Raw genomic sequence first — 25,684 nt, forward strand, 5'->3', positions numbered from 1 at the left:
GCTTTCTAGAATATTTTTTTATATAGAATTCATCAGCTAGTGGATTAAATTCCCAAAGATTTACATGGGCCATTGCACAAGTGTTGAACATGCCAGAGTATTAGTTAAGAGAAAAATTTAGATTACATTGTAAATTTTGTTCTTTTTTTATACGAGACAGAGAGAAAACCACCGTGAATCCTGAGATATTTGTTTAATATTCTAATGAATTTTATGTGACATTTTTTTTAAATTCTCAAACATACTGGATGTGATTTTTAGCAGGAGAGTTTGGAGTACATGGAGCCAGTATCATATTTTATGATCTCTGAGACTTCATGTGCTCTGTGATCGATATGAAATGCATCAAACAACTTGTGTTGAATTAGGCAGGAAAGTTATAAAAAGGGTATCAGTGTGAAACTGTGGCATATAAACAACCTCCATCCAACTCAATGAGTAAACATTGTGCTATTGTAATCTTCAGGACAATCTTTGATCCATTAAAAATACAATATATCCTGGTATATGCCAGTATGATTCAGTCCTTACTGAAGTGTGAATATTTTTTTAAAGACATCAGAGATATAAATTGAAATCAAGGAATCAAGTCATCACTGCCATCTATTTATGTATTTATTTTTTCTTACTTTCGTCCTTTTTTTTCCCCTTTTTTACTACTCTTTTTTAGCCAAGTGTCTTCTGTGTTCTAATTTTACAATAAGTTCAGATGAACACCTGAGGTCAGGAGAAATTCAAATGAGAACCTCACAGTTCTCTTACCTGTATTTATTTTGAAAACAAACACACACACACAAAAAAAAAGACAGAGAGAGAGCATGCAGCCAGGGTAGCATGTTGAGATTCTGGAGAAGCTTATCAAGCATTTCTTAATCTCCATTTTATGGATTAGACACCTTGCATTGGTTCTTTATTTAGTGATATGTCACTTGCTAAGTATTTGTGACTTGTTTTTTAATAATCCCTAAAGTTTGGCTATTGGGTATGATTAGATTTTTCTTTTTGTAAATATTAATGGAAGGGGAGAGGAAATGATAAGTTCCTCTGCTCAGTGAGTAAACAACAAAAAAATCCAACTTCATATTTTAACTTACCCACATGATTATAGTTTTTATCAAATAACTGCCCTGGCTTCAGCTGGAATAGAGTTAATTTTCTTTCTGGTTTTTGGTACAGTGATCTATTCTGGATTCCACATGAGAACACTGTTGATAACACCCTGATCTTTTAGGTGTTGCTAATTGTCCTTACAGTAGCTAAGGACTTTTTAGCCTCTGTGCCGTGCCAGTGAGAAGCTGGGAGGGGACACATCCAGGACAGCTGGCCCAGACTGGCCAAGGGATATTCCCTACCATATGTCGTGTTCAGAAAAGACACTGGGGGGAGCTGGCTGGGGGGGGAGCACCAGAGCTCAGGAACTAGCTGGGCATTGCTCAGCTTGTGGTGAGCAGCTGTGCTGTGCATCACTCATTTTGTTTTAGCTGTCTGCTGGGTTAATCCACAACATGTGTGTAATGAAAGCCACACGAAGTAGGATGGAGTCCCATATTAAATGCCAAATCCATACTTGTGCCAATATTATTATTGAAATAAAAAGGGGCACTGCCACTTTAGCTTCACATTAAGCAGTGATATGTTTTTTTAATGTTCAGCCAGTGGGCTTCTTCAAAAAAAGTTGTTGAATAATAGAATTTTTCTGTGACTCCTGTACCAAGGTCTGCAATGATTATTATAACAAGTACTCCATTAAGGGGGTTCTAACACATAAATGTGGAGGCTTGAAGCTGTTTACTTTTCTCCCTGAAATGTTTTCTGGTGAAGTAATAAGGTATCTTTTCATGTTACTAATACAGGTCTTTATGGATAGATCAAAGATTGCATTTGCTCTAATACCAGTCTCTGTTTAAGTAGAGAGAGAAGAGGCCTGAAGTAGCATTTGAAGGCACTATGGTGTTACTGTAATCTCTAAAGGTGTTAATCAGGAAATGCCAGCACAAATCTTAAAAGAGAAAAAATGCAAATAAAGAAAATCAGGAGACAGAGATATGTGTAGAAGTGTCTGAGTGTTGTAGGACAGTTTATATTTTTAAGCCCAAAGTAAGTGCAGATACTTATTTTGGAAGATAGCCTACTATTTTCTGATGACATACCAAGTTAGGAAAAAAGACAAGATTTAGAGGAGAGGTCTTGCAGTAACATTGTTTTGCCTGTTAAATTGGATTAGTAGCTGTACAGCATGTACATTTTGACTGCAAATGACTCAGAGTACCCCTTCTTCACCTATCATTTTAGCAAATTTCTCTAGTAGTGGGGTGCACTAGGCAGAAATGTAAACAAAAATGATGCTGAGTTGCTCGTGGCTTCAGCTGGGAGTGTTTTTACATTCAGTGTGCATGTGCATTCATGGAAAAGCATGAAAATACCATTAGCCTTTCTAAATCCAGCCATCAGCTTTCTGGTACTAGGAAAGGACAAGGGCATTAAAGAAGAAAAACCATTATATTCTTACATAATGTTTAAGATTATTTGTGGTTAGTACTTCCTTTTTACAAAGATGGAAGTTTTCTCTAGTGGCATTTAAGTATTTAGATATAACTCTCTTCATATGTCAAAATCTCATCACTTGCTATGAAGAGTAAATTCTACATTGCAAGTCTTTGCTCCCAAACCTCCCATGGAGAGCTTAGGGGTGAGGTTGGTCATACATCCTGTTCTCCAGGAATTGAACAAAGAGTTTGCTTGATGATCTGTTTATAAATATAGTTTGTGCAAATAGGGAAATATTGTTTTTCCTGTTATAGTATTACTGTTGCTATTAAAAGAATAATTACTACACAGCCAGCCATCAGAAAACAAGCTATAAACTTTATATTTTCAAAATTTCAGTTTCATATTAATAACCTACAGTCAGTAGTGTCTAAAAATGTAGATTACTGCTGCTGGACAGTTATCTTTTAGCCAAAAATGAACAGAAAAATGATGTGACTGATGCTCCTGTGTGCAGGTTATTTTATTGCTAGTGAAAGAAAACACAAGAAACAAGGAAATACATCCCAGATTTGTAGCAAAGTCATTGTTTAGGCAAGGAACTCATGATTTATCCAAGAGACATTGTATTGCAGTGCATTGGGCTTTGAGAGACAGCTCATCATAATCTCTGGGGCCATGACCTAGCAGATTAAATGGAACAATGTAGCATTGTCAGAGCAATTCTGTATAGAGGAGAAAACATTTAATTCCCCCCTCCCCTTAGTGAAAGCTTTGAATTGATTTACTTTAGACACTAATTTATTGTAAGTTGGTTTTATATTAAATCAGTGTCCTGGTTTGGGCACCAGTGTTAAACCGTGACAATCAGCCACCAGATTGTTAAAGGAGTTATTTTAGGAAAGATTGGCTCATTTAAATGAAGAGGGACAGATCAAAAACCTCAGAATTTATTAGTAACTTTGTTCCTGCCATTCATTTGTTCAAAACGAATATAGCCTTATTTTATGTTTGTTTTAACTTTCAGAATATTTGGAGGCATGTAAACTGTTTTTTTATTCCTTTTTGGCACTAAAAAAAAAAAAAAAGATCTTGGAATGCCGCTAGGCATCTGAATAATTGGAAATTCAAAGAATTCTTGAGGTGGAGAAACGTGCTGTCTTTTTTTTTTTTACATATATTTTGCAAAATGGAACAGATAAATACTATCTGTTCTTTGTGGTCCCTTGATTTGTTGTAGTTACTCAACTCTTCAGAATAAACAAAGAAACGTGTTATGATAGGATATATGCTTTTCACAAATGCAATTCTTCACTCTTAGGAAAATTACCTGAATATTTAAATAAACATTTTTCAGTGAATGCCTTTTCCCTTTCTCTGAAATGCTCAGTGATTGTTCAAATGCTTTATGCTTTCACTTTGAACTAACAGTGTGAAGGAACACTGCTAAGTGCATTAGATTTCGATAATCCAAAATTCCCTTTGGTTCAGTTTCTTACTTTATAGCTATCTGTCTGAGTTAGAGATCTGTTACCATGTGTTCATCTTCTTCCTAAATCTATTCACTAAGCATCAAAACTCATCAGTGAGATGGAATAATGCCATTTAATTAGTCTTTGATATGCAGTTAAATTAGGTCTTAATAAGGGACAGTGCATCCTAAAATCAATTATCTTGCCCTTCTTAATAAGAACATCTAATTAGTAGGTAAATCGCCACAGTTCCCCTTTCATCCTACAGGTTTTACAGCCTTGTGGAGGAGATGAGGCTGAGGAAATTGCTTCTCAGTAGCTCAGAGAAATTTTAGGGCATATCTGAAAACAAAAAAAAAGCTTTGCCAAGCAAACAGCCATAAGGAAGAGAAATTAAGATATAGGGAGGGAGGGAATAATCTCTTAAAAATCAGTTTCTCAATAATATTGCCCAAATTCCTTGTGCTGGGTCACCTACCTGACAAAAGGAAACAAACTCGATGTTGCCTGCAGCAAGCTGTCAAAATCCAATGAGTGTCTGTCCTGGGGTTCATTGCAGTGCTGTTATCAATTAGCCAAAATATCTATTTTCTAATGGAAAGTTGTGCAGCTACACAATTACAGACTTAAGCACAGCCTTTACAAAATATGGTTTTATGTGGAGAATGGCTTTCTTTAAGAATGAGAATCAAAATTCCAGAGAGAAAAATAATTGCTATGCCATCTGAAAGCAGAAAACAATGGTTATGGAAAAAGTTATTCTTTATCCAGAACCAAATTTTTTACATAATTTAAGCACAGAAGTGCTGCATTTGAGATCTCAATCTTTAACCAAGACTTTCAGCTTATTCAATTTAATGTTTTTTCCCATTTTTAAATCTATGTATAACAAACCTAACGGCTGGGGAAAAAAAATCAGTTAGAAGGAGGGTATTGCAAAGAGCATTAAGGATTTCTTGTCAAGTTCTGTCTTTCTCAGAATGCTACCAATCACCTACAGAATTTAACAGACCTTATTTCATGCAGTCATGTAGTCTAGGATACAGTATAGTGTCTGATTTCACATTTATGAATTTTTACTTTCTGAAGATGGAGTCATTCTCTTTTGTTAGTCAAATTTTTTGTCATGGCCAAACATTTGAAGGGGACTCAAGGACATGCTTCTGATCCATCATCGAATGGAGGAGAGGCTTTTTTTTTTTTTTCATTTTTTTTCTGCTGCTACTACATCCTGCATAGTCCCTTCACACTAAACTTCCTTGCCAGCATGTCAGAGACATTTTATAGCTGTGAAAGTGTGATGTTATTGCTTCAGATTCCCTTATGCTTATTGTTGCAGGTTTTCTAGACACTTTCTGGTGTTAGTCATTAATGACAACACACTGCCCCCATTTACTGAGTCTGAGGTTGCCGTCTGTTCTTTGGTTTTGCTCCCTGCTGTATTACTCATGCTTTTTGTGGAAGGAAACATTCTGAAGGCTGTTCTCCCTCTGAGACTCATTGGAATTATGTGTTCTTTGCTCTCTATTCCCAATTCATATGCTTATTGCAGTAATGCAATTCATGATCTTAACAGTAGCAGAAAGCTGTGAGAACCACTCCTTCTGTCTGACTTTTAATTGGTCTGGGACAGGAATGGCTAGGATTGGAAGGGACCATGAAGATTATCTAGTTCTCCAAATAGTACTATTTACACTGGTGTCTCTGATACTGTGTCAGTGGTCATCTTGCTGCTGGGCAGCCTAAGCAGCAGAGGAGAAAAACAAACGTGTCACCCAGTACCCTTGTGTGTTCTCTGTCTATTCTCAAGCCTTTTCAGTTTTTCTAACCCTCTCCTCAATCTACAGTGGAAGGTTGAGATAGGGTGGAGATTTTGGTAGTCTGCCATCCAACCTAGGGGCAATTTAAGCTGCTCTGTTAAATATGCTTCTGCTGATAGGCTCACATTTAACTGGACCAAAGGAAATAAAATGAACTAATAGTATGGCTTCATGACTGTTCTCCATTGATGCAGGTATCAAGCTTCTGGATGGGTATTAGTTGCAATTTTAAAGCTATTTTTAAAGCATGTAATGCAATTATAAAAAGAAAATAATCTAAGTTGACATCTTAAGTTTAAATGGTGAAGTAGACTAACTTTTAATTAGTAATGAAACACAGTGGTAGTTGGGGAAAAAAAACAATAAAATGCCACACGTTAAATGTGTTCCCAGCATTCTTGGTTTTATGTTCAATTTCACATGTATGTAATGTCTTGTAAGTAATTTTAAAAGTTACCCAGCTTTGAAACTCAGCTGGACAATGTAAAATATCAGACACCCTTCCACTGACCTCTGCAGATTTCATATCTGGTCCATACTGGGGGCTTAAAGGTCATCTTCTCCCACTCTGCCTTTTCCCCAGCTGTACATCTTATGAGAAGACCAAGCTGGAACCCATAGGAGTCACAGCAGCTTTGCTGGGTTTCAGAAACAGCTGTGTCACTATGCTCCCAAAGCCACTTTTTATTGTAATATTTTTTCCCTTATGGCAATGGGTCTGGATCAAACTGTTGCCATAAAAATTACTAGCAAACTGTTTAAGGGGCAACAGAAGGTCATGTTGAAAATGAGTGAAAATTCATGAGTGAAAATATTCATTGCTATGTTTTCCAATACATTACATAGTCCAGACAAAATTACAATACCAGTTTCACTTTATTTTATGTCTATTTCTCTACTTTTCCCATTTTGCAGTGTACCTGCTTAGGAAGGAGTCTTTCTTCTTGCAAAATATTGAAAGGTTCATGGCATGTGAGTTTGAGAAGCTACCTAATTCAATGTTTGCTGTTAAATACAATTCATTTTTCCTGCACGAAGAATAGCTGAGGAGAAATAAAAGATAGCTTTGTCTTCTTGTCTGCTCCCCACTACAATAGCAATGCATCTTATCCCTGCCAAAGGGCATGCTGAATTCAAATGTAATCACCAGACAGGACAAAATGTCATCTCCAAATGCCCTCTTACTTTATTCCTCCTTTGACAGCTTTTGTTGTCTAGCCCATGATTCTGTGGAGTGAGGTGGGTTCTCCTCAGCAACATCCATCAATTCTGTTTATAGATCAATATTATATCTTTTGTTTAAAAACAAAACAAAAAATAGGCTTAAATAATCCACCTATGTTCAGTGTCAGGGAGTCAACAATTCTCTATTCTAGGTCTTCTCTATTCCCTGTCATCTTGCCTCCTCAAAGGAGCTCGGACATTCTGTTGCTGTCACCTTGCTGTGATCACCTTGCTGCATCATATAGATCCACAGCTTGTAAACAAAAGGACAGAGAACAGTTTGACAAGTGGCAGTTCTGCTAGTAAACAAATCAGTGATGCATTTAGAGTGATTAGCAAGCATTTTCAGTGTTTGAGCTGGGTTTGGTGCCTGAAATAGAGTTTGCCCTAAGACCTTTCTCTTAAGGATGCCCCTTCTGAGAAAAAAAAAACCAAAAATTTGTAAAATTATTTTCTGGCTTCAGATGTAATACCTGTGTGAGGCTGATGCTTTAAGCTGTAGTTTGTGGGCAACATTTGGTGTGGTCTGATCCGCTCGCATTCTGTGGGTGCAAATTCCAAAGACTGAGGATCTCTACTGAACAAGATGTTAGGGAGGCAGTTAGCTGTTCATTTGTATAAGCAACAGAAAGAAAATGTCAGCACAGGAGCACATCCTTGGTGCAGCTACAGCTATGACTTGGTGCAGAAGATGGAGGAATAGGCAACTTAAAAATCTTGACAATCTCAGTAAGTTGTACCTATTTTTATTCTATCCATCTTTATTTGTCAAATGGATTGTTTCATGCATTTCCAAGGTAACACTTTTAGGCTTTTGTGTATGTGTTGTCTGCTATTATCTTGAGGTAACCTTTCAGAGTCTCACCCTAGGTGTCAGAGGCATGTTTAAGATTAATGCTTTGTCTTAAGGAAAATGCAGAGGCTGAAACAAAATGGAATTAGAATCATTACAACACAATCTCCCTGACATTAAGTTCAAGTTATAACAAAGTTAAAGGCCTGTAGAGTTGCTTATCCTGAAATTTTTGTTATCTAACTCTTAACCTTATTATTATTAACTCAAATTAAAATGTTATTTAAAACCACCAGACGTCTTTCCAGACAGACCAGTTACTTTACTGTCCTTTTCTCTTCTTTACATGACTCTTGAATCACACATCAGTGCAGAGTGTGAAACAAAAAGAAAACTGTTCATGTGTTTAAAATTAACCTTGTGCTGACATAAAGGACTACACAGAGTAACTGGTAAGAGAAATCAACTATAGGGTGTCTGCATCCAGATCTGTCATATTTAAGGGTTGTTGGCTGGTAGATCTGGCAATCTACCTGGCTGGATTTGCTACTTCCCCATACATACCTGTGTGGTTCATACCTGATATCCTGTTGCTTCCTTGCTACTGCAAGGATTTAATTCCCAGGGGTTTTTCCTATCATTTTCCACTTACCTCTACATTTTCTCTTTTTCTTTCTCCCTTCTCTTCATTTTCTCCTTGTACTGCTTTATTTCTATTTGATTTTACAGCCCTTTCCTCTATGCACACAACAGTATTAGGAGGAAAATGAAGTAGGCTCTTTCATTCTTCCCTGCTGCCTTTCTGGCCCCAGCCATGGGGATTTGCCTTTCTCATGTAATGAAGCCAAGCTCATTACAAGCCCAGGCAAGGGAAGCATGAAGCAGTGACAGTAAATTCCAAACTCTTGGCCTTGGAGGCTCCAGCACTGGGTAGGGTAAGCTCAGCAATGCATTCTGTTACTCAGCATCATAATATATGCTACCCTTGCTCAAACTCCTTTGCACTGGGGAGCTGGGGTGCATGGAGGGACCAGGATGGGAGGATGTCACCAAGCAAAGCTAGGAATGGAGATGAAGGTGGAAAATTACTGGGTTAGTTTTCCTCTCTCAGTAGCCTTCTTCCCTTATGCAAGTGCATTCTTTACCTCTGACTGCAACTGTCGTACAGCTGGATAAATGTGTAAATAGTAATTGACTTATCTTGACCCATTGTTCCATTTGAGAAACAGGTTACTTAACAAATGAATGTCAAACACATTCCCCTAATTTATAAATTGTACTGCTACTACTTGGGAAGTGTTATGACTTTGAAGTTAGAGTTTAATAACAAGGGCATAGTGTTTATGTTGCCATCCTTTATGTACACGATTAATCCTGCCACACAGGAAACTTATATTATTTAGCTGTATTTTCTTTTCGTTTTGAAAGAGTATCAATGGTGTGTTATATGTTGTCTAGTCCTGCTGGAAATCATAAAGACAGTGAGAACACTGTACAATTGCTGTTTCTGTTTTAGCTTCAGTGTTCCCCATAGTATTCTACTGCCTTTAGAGTTTCATTTCCACAGAAACACTTATCGATAGAAGTGATTTATTCAGCATTTATCACTCCACATTACAGTTATGTTTTCTGAAGAGAGAATTACACAGTGCACTATCAGATATGAATATGGACTGTTTTGCTCCAATGTGTGCATAAGCTTCGTTCCATCAGATAAGGAAAAGTGCAAAAAAAAAATTGTAGGAGGGCAAAAATATTTTATCAATAGCTTTTATCTTACTAAAGAGCTAGTAAAAAATTAAAGAATTATCTGGTCATTAGTGTTAGTCTGTTCTATAGCCAGTTCAGTCAGTAGCCAATTTTACCATTTGAGTGCCAAAACCAGTGTGTAAACATCTGTCTAAATAACATATTTTTAAGGCTAAATGCTAATCTTTCTTTTCTTGATAAAAGCTTCTGGCACAGCTTTGGAAAATATCCAGCTTGCCTGTGTATATCCAAACTCAGAAAGGAATTAATTTCAACAGCAAAAGGAGGGGCAGGGAAAACCTTCATTCTTCTTTGGACAGGGGGGTAAACATAATTAACAAGATGAGGAAAAGGCTGGGGTACTTAACACCTTCTTTACCTCAATTTTCAACAGAAGACAGGTTGTCCTTCTGAGGATTGGAGACAGAAATAAGCTGAACAACCCTCCCATAATCTAGGAGGGAGCAGTAGTTGGGCAAGAAAGTGAAAAAAACTCTTAAACTTGAGTCTAGAAAAAATTTCAATAAGTATGTCACCAGGATATTTCAGATCTCCTAACAGAGATCTTGAAAAATGAGGGCAATGGGGTAGATGTTACCAATAAGAGACGAAATATTTCTATAATCTTTTATCAGCAATCTTTTGAATGTAGCATTGATCTTTCTGTACTAGAAACGAGATGACTTAATCTCTTGGCAACATCTCTGGTAATTTGCTAGTGATTTTATCATGTCTTCAGTATAAAAAAAAGGGATCCATTTGGCTCTGTCATATCCCATGATTGGCACTCTATTTTTGAGTTTCCTAGTGTTGTGTTATTATGTTCACTGTAATCTAGCAATAGTAAACAGTATAATCACAGGGGATTCAGCTTCAGTTGGGGTACAATAAACTGGTAGGTAAATAGAAAAAACAGAAAAGTTATGGAAACATTACAAATGTCAGTTCAAGTTCCATTCATCATGGGAAAATATAGATTAATAAAACAGAGAAATTTTGTCACATGGGACCATATAGACTTTAGCAGCCATCCAAAGCAGCTCGTACTCAGAAATTTCAGGACTGATTGAAAGATGTATACTTCCAGCAGAAATGAAGGTAGTGTTAGCAATGTGGATAATTGGTTTTGTCAGATATGATGGGGACCACATATTAGATGGTATAGACATAAACAAAACCTTAACATTTGAAAAAGATTTATATGATTTATATGAACATGGGGTATTTCTCCTGTTGTATTTGGCTGTAGCAAGAAAAAAAATCTATATAAACTTCAAAAATATCAACAGAAGCAAGTAGACTTGTTGCATTTTTCTACTTGAAAATTTAAGACTGCAGAATTTTCTCAATCAATGCTCCTGAAAACTAAAAAGAAACAGAAACTTTGAGAGTATGAGGAACCTCATTATGCTATGCAAAAATACGTTCTTTTTATAAAAGCTTGTTGTACAAAATACAGATGGGCACAGATTTCCCTTCTCTGTATGCTGAAGTGATGTGTAAAGCTTTTAGATGAATCAGTAAGCAGAACATTTTATAGAAACTTTTTCAAGACATAGTTGTTGCTTAGTAAAACACCCATTCAAAATAAGCTTATATTATGTGAAAAAGACTTGTAAATAACACAGACACTGTAAGGCTTTATCAGAAAGGGACCCAGATACGAAATAAACTTTGTGTTCATCCCCATGGACATGCTTTGTCTAGACTTTGAATTAACATTTTTTTGCTAGTGGATTCTTACAGTATAGAAGAAAACATTGTAGTCAACAATGGAAATAAAAGTCCAAATGCCATCTTCTAGTTTTATATTGGATCTTTCAAATTCAAATGTGTTGAACATGTTGCAAAATTAACACCCATTCTGACCTTTCTTCTTTCCCCTGATGGTGTTCTACCTCTATGGCATGTTCCATGGACTCTGGAACAGACTGCCCAGGACAGTGGTCAAGTATCCCTGAAGGCATTTAAAAGCTGTGCTGATGTGGTGCTTGTAGATAGGCTTTAGTGGTGGACATGGCAATGTGCTAGGTTGATGGTTGGACTTGATTCTGAAGGTTTGTTCTGACCAAAACGATTCTCTGAATCTGAATCAATTTCAGATTTTGTTCAGGAAAAGCAAAGGTGTAGAGAAATAAGATAAATCAGGTGTCTCGAATTGCCAGTGAGTGGGTGTGAGTCCACCTGTGCCTGATTAGGACAGGCCCCTATTGGGCATGAGCAAGGCCAGGGGGCCAATAAAGGTGGGACACACACCCACAGAGAAGACCTCAGCTCACTCTGGTGTGAGGCATGGAGAGGCCAGCAGCTCGTCGAGCCTCTGGAGCAAGAAAGGCTCTTCCCGCTACACTTCTACCCTGGAAGCGCTGTGTGGTGGCTGGAGTCCTGGAAGAGACCAGCAGCGCGTCGAGCTTCAGGAGCAAGAATGGCTCCTCCCGCTACATTTGGTGGAGAATGCGGGCAACATACAGACATCTAAAGAAGCAGCAGTGTGAGAAGCTGGCAACAGGAACATTATCCCCGATTTGAAAAAATGCCTGGGCTAACACTCTCCCTGAAAGGTATCAAGCTCTTTGGTTTGGAAACCCCTGAACAGAGGGAAGCCAAGATAAGGATTCTCTCTTTGGAAACCCCTGAGCGGAGGGAAGCTAGGAGGATGGAATCTCATGGTATGGAATCCCACGGAGGAAAAAGAAAAAAAAAAAATATAAAAAAGTAAAAGTAAATAAAAGTAAAAGTATGGAATCCCACGGAGGTACCAGAAACCCATGAGGAACCAGAAATCTCTTTGGAAACCCCTGAGCAAAGGAAAGCCAAGAGAAGGATTCTCTCTTTGGAAGCCCCTGAGCAGAGGGAAACCAAGAGAAGAGCAGAAACAGGAGGGAGAAGAACAAAAGGTAGAGACTTTGTGAAAAAGTGCCTGGGCTGACATTTGGTTGCCTAAGCTAGGGTTAAAATCCTGTAAGTTATAAGTGTATTTTTGTAAAAAATCCTGTATGTATGTGTAAAAGTCCTGTACTCGGGACCCCCTCGATGCTCTTAGCTGAGTGTCCCGCGGGGCCCGAAGAAAAAATGTGTATTTTTGTGTAAAAAATCCTGTGTGTCAGTGTATTTTTGTAAATGTGTATTTTTGTGTAAAAAATCCTGTGTGTCAGTAGGTATTTTTGTGTAAAAAATCCTGTGTGTCAGTAGAAAAAAAATATGTATGTTTAAAAATCCTGTGCAAAAAGCCTGTATGTTTGTTAAAATGTCTGTAAGCTAGGGCAAACCGGGAAAGCTTTAAGAAAAAAAAAAAAAAAAAAAAAAGGGGGAAATGTAGAGAAATAAGATAAATCAGGTGTCTCGAATTGCCAGTGAGTGGGTGTGAGTCCACCTGTGCCTGATTAGGACAGGCCCCTATTGGGCATGAGCAAGGCCAGGGGGCCAATAAAGGTGGGACACACACCCACAGAGAAGACCTCAGCTCACTCTGGTGCGAGGCATGGAGAGGCCAGCAGCTCATCGAGCCTCTGGAGCAAGAAAGGCTCTTCCCGCTACACTTCTACCCTGGAAGCGCTGTGTGGTGGCTGGAGTCCTGGAAGAGACCAGCAGCTCGTCGAGCTTCAGGAGCAAGAATGGCTCCTCCCGCTACACAAAGGATTGGAAGCAGGACTTCATTTAAGTATCATTCCAAAATCATTCTTTTATCTAACAGTTGACAGATCATGAAAGAAAAAACAACACCTTCCTGTCCAGTTCCATTGATTCCATTCTACAGTTGTGCAATAATAATAATTACATTTTTAAAAAACAAGCATGTTTCAGTGCTGAGTCAGTTTCAAACATCCTTCACTTCTGATTTTCATATACTATATCAATTTTGATTATTTCTGAGGGAGATGGGTTAAGCTGACACAGGTAAGGTTTGTGTAATATCTGTAAAAGAAGCGAAGCCAATTTGAATGTCTGATCAGGAATCAGAAATCAACCTAGTTTTTGGATCACATGCTCATACATTGCCCCTGTCATCTTCTACACAGAGCCCAGGGGTCTTAAAGAGTATTTTAGGTAATATTCTAGGCATTTCTTTTTCTCATGAAGAACCTAATTATGCTAGAAATTAATAATTTAACTTATAAATAGAATAAAGAAGAAAACATGAATATTATATCCTACAGCTAAATTTTTCAGCATGGTGTGCAGGGAATTAGGTGCAAAAATCCCATTTATGTTAATGGAACTTGCATGTCTAATTCCTAATGCACTACAGTGCAAATTTACCCCCTGGTGTCTTTGGTGCTACAGGGGACCAGCACAGAGGGGTAGAAGAGTAAGTGATAGATTTGATGATCTGCCAATCAAAATGGCAACCAGAGAAAATTGTAAAGCTGACTTTAACCCCTCCCTGTAGAAATAGTTAGACTATATGCTTTTTTCCTTTGCCAGATGTCATCATCCATCAATTTGTCATTAAGAAAATGACACTTAAAAAAAAGTAAAGATTTGTATTTCCCAGAAAGCCAATAGTTAAAAAATAGAACGAGGTAGAACTTCACGTAACAGCAAATACTGTATGCTGCTTAAGTTGTGATACTTGAGGTTTGGATTGCAGTGCTTAAAGCTTTCTAGTTTTTTAAAGGATTTTACATATTTGCAATATTTTAAAAATTGGAAACCATAAAAAACCCTATTCATACTGCAGGGTAATCTAGATATTCAGTGAATGTACCATCTGAAGCTTTTATTTTCTTTTTGTTTCTTAGAGATGGAGGTCATGTATATCTGCTTAAGTTCATTCAAACTGTATGGTTAGTTGGGTTCTTCTGGTGCTACTTCGTGTGTGTTTGGTATTAAAACCAAAACACATAAATCCCCAAAACAATGACAGGTAACAAAAATGTTCACATCTTAACAAGGCACTATTTGTTCTTATTTTCCTGAAGGCTGTCAAGAGTCAGCATGCAAAGAAAGCTTTTTAGCTAAGTAGGTTGTCATTTCTGTTGCTACGCTGGTTAAATTCAAATACAGTTTAGAAGTTTCTTCTTTCCCTTTTTTGGGGGGTTTTGTTTTGTTGTTATTTTTTTCTAGTATGGGTTTAAAGCATCATGGAGAAGCATAGGACATAATTTTCTCAATGTGACATACCCTCTCTTCTTGTATAAATAACATCAACATGTTGTAAGTGTTTGGTAGACTGCCTTTAAACAGCTGTTTTGTTATTAATATTTTATTGCCCTACGTTTTCCAAGATATTTTGACACTTGCTATAATTTCAAATGCAGCTTTTCTTGGAGTTTTTAATGGTTTGTGTATATCTCTAGACAGTTTCAAGATCTTGAAGCTGTCACAACATGTTAAGTAGGCAAATCAGCTAACTCAGTAGTTTCAAGACATAATTTTCTTTGCACAACTTCAATCTGCATCATTTTGATTTGAAATTTGAATTTGAATTCCTTATTAACAGGAACTGACTCATTGACAAACAAGTCATATAGCTTATGGAATAGAGTATGTTTCAGAATAAGTGGCTTCAAAAAGCAAATCATTGATCAAAATTCTGGATTTCCTGTTGCTAACAGACTATTCAAAATCTGCAGAGGCTGCTTATGGTTAAGATTTCAGTGGAAAGCTTCCCACATGTATATTACAGTTTCAAAATATATAAAATATTCAACTTGACAGCTGTCAGACCTTTATGCATTTGACCTCAGTAGCTCAAATCTAAATTGCTACAGGTCATGTATGGGACTGTAATTGTTTTAACATTTTAATTTTCTTTTTTCATTTACTTCTTCCAGTCCTGAAGGGAGTGGGAAAGTGAAGGTCAGAGTAATTGTGAAAATGGAGAGTTCTGACTTTTTATTCATATAAGCAGATACTGTGCCTATGGTCAAAACTGTAAGCTGTCATTACACTGCATTGCTGTTGACATCTGCCCTTTTTTCCCAGTTACACCCTTCCTAGGATCCTTCACAGGCTGTGATAGCTTTAACACTGAGTCTGCCCGCCAGAGAATGCTGATTGTTCTCAGTCATGTGTGGCGATGGGTTTTTCAGTAAGAATTACTGTAACAAAGCAGAGTACCCAATTCTGTTTGTAGAGGAACTTGGGTTAGGCAAAACAGCTGTCCTAGAGGTGATAGGATTAGTGTTTTATCTACAAAAGTAGGCCTCACTTCTACCTTTTTCTAAAATTAATTATAAGCTGGTAGAGATTGAACAGTGTTTTCACTTCTTGTGTTTTACACCAAACCAAAAATTTGAAAGAACTTCTGCTGTTTTCTGTCTGGACTGTTTCTCATGTGCTGTGATAGTGACTTCAGAAGAGGGACTGGCTCTTCTCTCCACATCTCAGCAGATGGTGGCTGTTTTGAACACTCATACAAAGCTTTAGTAGCAATTATCCTAAGTCTGTGTTTGAGAGTTTTCATGAAAAGCAAAGAAAAAACTGCCTGCATGCTTTAAAAACAATTAGGAAGCTAGAATTCACTGCTCAATCTTTGTCCTTTTCCAGGTAAAACTCTATATTAACTTCAAAGACAGTGTGCTAGAGTAAAGTCTTTAGGATTGAACTTTCAGCAAATAGACAATCTGATATTTAAATCTCTTTCAGTAAATGTTGTTTTGCTTAGTAGAAAGAAGGCAGATCTTCTCACAATATAAGATTTATCATAAGGACTTTGAAGTTTAAAAAATAGAAATGAATACATTTGACTTTTTAAATATTTGAACAGTTGATGTGACTTAAAGTGTCTGTGTGATGACACTTAGTAAAGAGGGTTATCTTTTCATATGTATGCATTATAACAACACACATAAAGTGCAGTTTTTCATTGCTGTCTGGCTACAGTTTGCTGCCTTACTGGCACAAAGAAAAAGTCCTTTGGATGTTGAGCAATTGAAGGTGCTTTTGCTTTATGAAATTTCCCTGCAAGCTTCAGAGCAGAAAATACTCTTCAAACAGCGAGTGTGATCAAGGTACTACAGTTAATAATCCTGAATGCCAGAATGATCCCTTTGAGCAGGAGGTGAACACCAGGTGTACCAGTGTGGGCTGGTACACAGTCCTCAGGACTGTGTACAGTGCTCAGGCCAGTTTCCTCTCTCATCTGTGATTTCTGACCCAGAGCTCAGCACAGCTGAGGACCCAGCTGTGTACTCACAAAGATGTGTGGAACAGAAGGGCAATAAGGGAGTTGTTTGCAAGTGATTTACATCAGCTGAAAGTATTTAATATCTTGTAGTTAGTCAAAATGGGAATTATAAAACTCAGAAGATTGTTGTGAAAGAGTATCTCATGGAAGTTTGTGGTATGTCTCTTTCTCTCAAGTACTTAACTAATAGACAGGGTTAGTAATCTATTTGGTGGGAAGTTTTAAAAAGTAGTAAGTAGTGCTGGGCACACATATTGATGTTGATTTAGGAGTGGAGCCCTGCCTATTTAATGCCCAGGACTGTAACATTTGGTGAATAAAAATATTAGTAATATTTGTGCTTATTCATCGTGAGGTTTTCATCTTTTATGTTTGTGTAATCTAGAAGGAATTCAGTCTAATATTATGTGTGCTACTTAATATTATTTTTCCTGCCTGTTGTAAGCAGAGAGTCCTTTATCTATCATCATCTCTGTTACATATGCTTATTATGTGTTATCAGATGAGACCTTTGCTGAAAAATCTACTGTCTGATCCAGCTCAGGTTGCTAAATTCTGTGCCAGGTCCCTGTTAATGAGAGCAGATTGGAATAGGCAGAAATTGTCTTCCTTAAAAATGCATGTTTAGTACTAGATTTCATATATGAAAAGATCAAGTAAAGATTTTCTCTGTCACTGAAAATATACACCAAGCAAGCACTCTTTTCTAGTCTTGTCTCTAGATGCACCTTCACAAGGAAAAGGCTTTTCAAATAAGCCAGGTAAATACTTAGCTGTATTCTGTTCCCTGGAGAGCAGAGTAGTGGTAGTTACTGCTATAAACGTTGCAGGAATTTTCCTCCCCCTTGGCTCACTCATCTCTTCATCTTTCTGCAGCTTTTGTTTCTTCAGAAGCCTCTCTGTATCCCAAATGGCTGTAGCAAATAACACCAGTCAGCTGCTCTCAAAACTCATTATGAAGGGGGAATGACTCAAAATTTCTTTGCACATAGCTAGACAGTGCCTCTCCTAGCCAACAAAGCCTGCTTTGAATTGAATGGTGGAGTGAAATAAATCACCAAGTCCTGTGACATCCAGTGAGCACCTGCCTTTTTTAACAGTGTGGGTAGTGTCAGGGCTTTGAAGACCAGCAGGGCTTGGTTTTCTCTTCCCTGGTAGCAGAAGGTATTATTCCCTCCTGCCTTGCTTGGGTAACCTGCACCACTGGGTAAGAAAAAAAACCAATGCCCAAGTGAGACATGAGACAGGTTCTGTCTGTGCCTCTTGGAAGGATGTAGGGAGAAAAGCTTTCTGTAGCACGAAGGACAGAACTCTGTATGTGTAATTGAGAACAGCTGGGGCTGGGCACTGGTCCTGTGGATTCAGTAACCTGAATTGTAGCAGTCAGTGCCTACACATGGTCGTGCCCCGAGTTCTTCTATTCCTAATCTAGCAAGTTATGCTTAAGATAGTTTTCTTACATCAAATTATATTGTGATGTCTGTTTGTAGAACGTTTCTGTTAGTTTTGAGTAAATAACTTTTATTTTTTCAAAACCACTATTTGTGGTGAAAATGCTGCTGCAAATAGCGTGAGCTTTTTTTTCACATTTATCTGACATTTTAGTAGGATTCAGACACTCATGTCTTGAATCTGTTCTGTAAAATATTAACTGAGAAATCTCTTAAATCAGGTCTGTTGCTTTTAAACAATTTTGATAAGGCTTTAAGCAACAATTAAAGCTATTGTAGAAACTTTTTTCAGAGCTAGAAGTTTGCCTTATATAAAGCTCACAAAATGGAAGAAAATATTAATTTTTTTAGAGCAATTTTCTGTTTCCTACCTAAGTACAATAATTTCTTACTGGGCTTCCAGTAAGAAGTTTATCCGAGCTTTATTAGAGGGTCTTGTTCAGCAGGGTGCTGAGCCTTTCTGGCCTTAGCTGCAAAAAAGCCATTAAACCAAGTCGTTAACTGACTAAAAATCTTGTTGACATGAGCCCACAGATGTGCTTGAAGTTGAATACAAATATTACATCAGATGAACACTGATAATATGATAAAATGGAGTATTCTAAGTATGTAACATGTAAAAAAAGCAAAAGGGAAAATGTCTTTCCCACAAAATTTAAAAATGTGACTTATTTTTAATCATCTTAAATGCATTTTGGTGGAATGTCTACCTTTTGCAAGTGAGATTGATATTTGAAAAAGATGGTGGCAGCCAAGCCTCATTTGTTTTTGCTGTTTCTTTGATGCTCTTGAGAACATAGCATGTAGCAAAAGTCTGTGTCTTTTAAATACAAACATGAACCCAGTGGTCAAAAGAGAAGCATGTGATAGCGAACTCAGAAAAGCTTAAAAATATGAAGTCACACTTGATGCTCAGGCTGGTCATAGGAGCTTTTACTAAATGGCAAGCTGAGTTATAAGATTCTTAGTGGGAGCATTAGGTTGGTGACATTGCCCAGGCACAGCCACAGCAGTGGTGGCACCATGCTGAGCTAGCAAGTGTATGATGAGCACTAGGCTGGTGGTGACCTCTCAGCTGCTCCAGGCTTTGGATTCAGAGTAGGATGTGTCATTGCATTCTGTAGTGTGCCTGTTTCTGTGAAGCTTTCCTAGGATATTTTTTTGTTTTTCTGTCTTAAAATCGCTGTCTGGCTTTTGTTTACTACCCTTGCATTGTTAGGGTATGTATTACAGGCAAGTAAGATGTGTGCTGTCTTTTTGATCCTTGAGTATTTTCTGAATGAAATAATTATTAATTGAAGCTGGCAAGAAGAGAGGAAAGGAAAAATAGCACAGTTTACTTACAAGTAATGTGACAGACTCATAGAAACATTTGTAAGGCTTTTAATAATCAATTTATAGAAGTAGCATGTTGGCTTTTGGAGTAATTGTATAGTTTTTTAGCCTTCCTGAAGTTCAGGTCAGTGCTTCATTTTGGTCTTCACAAGTAAGAATCCGAACTGTGATTTAGTTCTTTATTCAGGAGTAGGGAAAACTCCACAAATTTTCAATAGCAACTAAGAAAACTCAGAAAACCAGTTTAAATTATCTGGGTTGCTGATCAAATTCAAAAACAGGGAAGATTTCATTTGTCATGTTGGTTCTGTGTTAGATGAACACAGAACTCTTCAGTAGAAGAGTCATCTGAATTTGATTTTGTGACATTCCATAAATTTAAAAAAAAAAAAAAAAAAAAAAAAAAGAGTAACACGAACAACATTCTCTTTTCTATTCCTGGAATTAGATTTATAGAGACGATCAGCATCATATATATATGTATTTATATAAAACACTCTATATAACAAAGAACTGCAGACTGTAAGTACTATTATGTCATTTTGACATCCTCTTCTTTTCACTTACTTGCCGTGTTCTACACCTAGAATGATCTAGTCTTTAGGCAGAGATTAAAACAGAATCAATAAAAGGCAAATAGAAAAGCCATTTTCATCTTTTATCCTGACTTTTTCATTCTACCCTATTTTCAGTGAAATGCTTCTGAAATTATATTCTTGAAAGCAAGAGAGATTTTTCATCTCATTTTCTGAAGTTCACTGTTCTAGGAAGGTGGATGATTCAGAATGCTGTAAAGAAAAATATCATTCCACAACTTGTGGATAGGGATAAACCTAATATTTTTCTTTAATTATTTTAATGTATTTTTCCTAGATATAGATACCTAGAGCATAAGTATTGTTTGTTTTTTTCACCATCAGTGACTCGAACACTTCTGAGCAAAATGTGTATGTTATTGTTATTCTTTAAGACTGTTCTGTGATGTGAATTGGTTTTGACTGGCATTTTGAATTTGAAAAAGTGATTTGAGGTGAGAAATCCAGATGCCAAAGGTGATTAAGTATTCAGTTCTAATAAATAATACAGTGTTTTTGTGACTTGTTTATGGAGCAATAGATGCTCATTCACTTTGGGTATTGTATCTCAAACTGAGGGTCATTGTTGCCAGAAGAGTTCAAAGAGGTTATGAAGTGCTGGCTCCAGTCAAGAGCAATTCACTTCCTCCCGTGTCAGCAGTGGCTTAACCTCTGTAAGGAAGAGAGAGGAAAGACACTGGAAATGTTTAGTAGCTTTTATTTTCTCTCTGCAGTTGAGTTTCTTTTAGACAGACAAGTAAATAGCAGTTGACTGACTTAGAGCAATGTTTTGTTGCCCAGCACAGGAGGAATTGGTTTCACATAAAGACAGATGAGCCAAAATGTATAACACCACTGAAAAGAAATTATGAATACACAAGTTGTTTAAAACAGGATATGTCACTGCTCCATGGTCTGTGACACTTTCTAAACACTGTCATAGTTTTAGTACCATTACTGACTTCACTTTTTTTTTTGTTGGAGATTGATCCACTCTGGCTTTGACTCTGTCTCTGGAGTTCTTTGCCAGTCCGTCTCCAAATTGTCACAAACTGTTCAGAGCCTTGAGCCAGGGATCCCTTTGTGTGCAGCTGAAGTGTCTCAGGATGCAAGTGCACACCAGCTTAGATAAAGCAAACTTAGGGTGATCAGGCCTGACTTTTTTCCTGCCTTAAAGCTGTGTTTTTAACTTTTCTGTATAATAGATCTACTGACTGGATGTGGAGAGAATTTAGGGTATAGTATAACAAAAAAATTGATGGGGAGGAACAACACTGGGTGTTGGGGAGGATGAAATCACAACACTAGACTAAGGGAAGGACACAAAAGTCAGGGCAGGGTTGCTGGGTGAATTATTTGCTTAAATTGACCAAAACCACTGTGTAGTCTCATACTCAACATGTCAGTCCTCATATACATCAGCTTATTTTTTTCATGGTCATTCAAGGGTAATACAAGGACAGATGTGAGGTGTCCCCCTTAAAGAGATTAATATTGTTTCACACTATACAATGTTTAATAGCACTTACAGAATAACATCTTTCAGTAAAGAAATACACAGAAATTAACTATTACAATCCCAGTCTTGTACATAGTGCATTGCTTAAAGAAACAGAGCTGTAATAGACAGAGAACGTAAATCCCCTGAGCAATTGAATCTACAGCTAAACTGTAAGCTACAAGAATAAACCAGCAGAGCTGATGAATGATATAAATAAATAAATCTTCATTTCTAATTTGCATGAGGGGTTAAAACAAAAAACAAAAAATCCACCACACAAACAACCCCCCCCAAAAAGAACAAAAGCAAAAACAAAAAGGGAAAAAAAAAAGCCAACAAACAAACCACCAAACACTTGTACAATTATAAGGCATAGATGCAGTTTTATGTCTTGGGATTATAAAATATAATGCACAATGGAAATTAATCTAAAAATTTGCTTACATAAGGTAATTCAGTGCTGTGTAATCCTTTCCAACACACACAATTGTAATATGGCAAATACAATACTAACAAGGCTAAGAGATTCAAGTTAGTACTCAGTGTTCTTGTATGTGTTTCAGTAATGTTGAAAAACTGACAATACAGTTGAGTCCTCTTTTTTTTCCACTCTTTTTGTTTTTAAACAAAGCCAGAAACTAGCCCTTGTAGGACTCTAGAGATGCATGATACAAATTAAATTGGAGACTTGAATGGACCTACACTGGAAATGACGTACTCTTCTCTTCAAGTCTGTTAGGATTGATCTTTGAAAGACAATTCGAAAAATCTTTTTTTTAAATGCTTTCTTCTCCTCCAAAATTAACTTATTTTTCTGAGCTCATCTTGACTATTGAATAAACCCCAGGGTAAAATGCCAATTCTGTTTTAATGTTATTTTGCATAATACATTTCGCATTGTTGAGTTAGGGTACCCAGAAGGAAAGAAGCAGTGTTAAATTATATAATTCTACAAATCTTTGTCACCTTTCATATTTTGATTAGTTTAATTTGTAACATGTTAACAACAAAGCTATGTTTTGAGTTGTATTTCTCACACTTCCGTCTTGCAAAAATAGCGGTGTTAAGTGTTTGTACTCTTTAAAAATGCTCTGCATTCCTTGTTTAGTGTCATTCCTCTCAGGCAACATGACTACCAATATATATGTGTGTGTCTTAAAGATATGCAATGCATGCATCCACACATTTATTATGCATGAGATCTGTGGCTGGTAAGATTTCTGTATACAGGTCAGATAGATCTTTCCATCACTTAGCTAGTGTTGGAAGTTGCACAAGAAGGCATGAAGCTGTATGAATGCTTCTCTTTAAAGCTTTCCACATTTCAAAATAGCCAGTGCTGGTTGTGCTTTTGCTGGAATGTTTGCTTGCATGAGGTGCAGAATGTTGTCTCAGACTGTGTTGGAAGTTGAGGGTGTCTGGCACCTCTTGTGCTCTTTGGTAGCGTAACTGCACAGCCAGGTGTGACTGATGTGAGAGTAGATTGGGGAGATGGATAGGGCTTCAGTATGCACTGCAACTTGAAAAGATGACTCAGAAAAAAGGAAGAAGGTATCTGGGATGGTTAGAGTTATTCATTCATGTCTGTGCCTGAGTTTAAATCTGTTACTTAAGAGCAATAGACCAAAAATACCTTAATTTCGTTCTGTTTCTTTGTGACTTCAGTGAGTGCTCTCTGTCTGATTTCAAGTTACATTTAATTTTGACAAATTTTGATTAATGCAAGCTCTGCAACAGTTTGCTGAATGAAAGCTATTATGTCTTGGGTTCTCACATTTGTGTGCATATAAAACTGAAAAGAAAGTTATTTACCTTAGTATGTGCCATATTTCAATTTAGAAAGGTTCTAAAGAGTTACTCTACCCTGATTTATTGTAGAAGCTCTGAAATGCAAGGTTTTTTATTGTCTTGAGCTTGTTCAGTGCTCTTCCTGGCATGAAGTTATAATCCAAAGGACTCTCTATCAGTAAAGCCAGGATGTAAGCTAGGAATGTAAGCAAGTTTCAGAAAAAAATGCCAAACAGTTTGTTAAATAGACCACAACAGAACAAGTCTATTATCATTGCAAAACCAGCTCTGAACTTAGTATGTGAATTATGTGAATACCTTGGGAAAACGTAGTTAATCCATCACCAATATTTGGTAATATACTTCTGATACCGTGTGGTGAGTTTTATCACCATTAATTCATACCTCTCACAATAGATTGTCATCTCCTAAAGAGGAATAAACATAAGATTTTTTTTATTATTTTTATCCTTATGTGGTTCTTAGTCTGGATGAGTGTAGAAACATGGTCTAAATCCTACTACTTTCTTTAAAAAAAAAAAAATCCAGAATGTTCTTTTATCTAATATTAAAAAGTTATTTTTGCATTAATTTCTAATGTTGTTACCATTTCAGAAAACTTCAGCAAGGGTTTTGCTGCTTTTCCAAACCTGGTAAATTACCTTTGTGCATTGAATGTTTTGAAATAATATACTTATTTAAATTTCAAACATTCTAATGTGATGTGATCCCATAAATCCTTAAGTGACTTGTGCAGAGCTACACAGGGCATTGTTGATTTCTATGAAATCTGGGTTGTACCAGTGGGAACTGATTCATCAACTGGCCAAGAACAGGGCTCCCATAATCAGGAGTGCTCCTTTTAGCAATCAGGCATGAATGTAAATGGAATTAAAACTCCAAGGGTTCTAAGTGCACTGCATATACGCAGGCAGAACAGATGTTTGAGATGAGTTCTGGAGCAGCAGCAGCCAGCAGGGACTGGTTTACATGCTGCCAGGCTGGGAGAGCCTTTTTGCTGACACAGCCATGCTGAGGCCCATCAGAGGAGCACCTGAACATGCAAACCCAGTTATCTTCTCATCCAAAGCTTTTACTTTACTCTTTTAGAAAGGGTTGGCATATTACAGGGTGATGAAACCTTTTTTTTTAAATCTTTTTTTGAGAGCTTGTATCGTTCTTGGGAGCATAAATTTTTTACTATCTTTATATACATACACACCTATTAAGCCTTTTAATAAGTTCTTTAAAATCCAGTTTATATTCCAGGTGGTACAGTTTTTAACATTTGCTTCTTCTTTTTGTTCTCCTTTCATTCTGGTAGTGTCAAAATACACTGATCTCAGATGAAACAAATTTATTTGGCGTTTGGGAACCAAATAATATTTGGGAAGAAATCAATGTTAATGTTTATCTAAGAGACAAAAAATACCAGTCAAGCCAGTGCTTCTCAAACATGATGAAAACAAGTTTGGGGTGTTTTCTCTATTTTAATTTTATACTATGTCCCTTAGTTTGCCTCTACCAAATGCATTTTGTTGAACCTGATTGTTCTAATGACAGAAAATAAGCACATCAGAAAGTAGTGCAGAACAGAAATTTTTTGTATGAGTAGCTGATCATTCACTTCATGTTTTGTATTGATTACTTCAGTTTGGCTTCCCACCTAGGTCTTCTTCCATCTTTTAATATAACAGGCTCTGTTCTATTTTCCCTGAGGTGTGCAGGTTTCACAGCCCTCAGCCCTGTGTGGCGTATGATGGATAGATAGTTGAGAAGAGTAGCTTCTTCAAATCTTGTTGAGTAAATCAACAAGATTTAGCCTCTCCAAAATCAGCCAGCCATGCAGCTGTGTGTGGTGATGACACTTCATCTTAGCAAAGTGTTTTCCTGGTGGTTTAAAGCTCTTGTATCTGTAGGAGCCATATCTAATTGCTGAGCACAGAGTATTTGTGTTTCTATTTTTTTTTTCCATCCCAAATGTCTTTGGTGATACCTTGTCCCTCTGTGTTTCAGTAGTAGGGACAACTGCACACTTTTGCCCTTTTCTGCTTGTATGATGATTTGGTTTCCAGTGAGCTTTCTGGCATAGCATAAATAGCTTAGATGCTATCTTTAAATGACAAATTTCTGAGGCAGCTGAGACTTTGTTGAGGGCATGGAACATCAAAACAATCTTTTGTGATTTCATGATACCAGGATCTCATGGTCTCTCACTCTACTTTTTGTTTTCCTTTTCCCATTTCCTTTTTGGCACTGTGCCAAATGTGATCATGGAACAGGAGTTGATACCATGACCTAATTGAATAGTGATAAGCAACCTTCTTTTATAATGAATGGCATTTAGTTCATCTACA

This window comes from Calypte anna, chromosome 13, assembly GCF_003957555.1.
Source record: "Calypte anna isolate BGI_N300 chromosome 13, bCalAnn1_v1.p, whole genome shotgun sequence".
NCBI classification, from domain to species: Eukaryota; Metazoa; Chordata; class Aves; order Apodiformes; family Trochilidae; genus Calypte; species Calypte anna.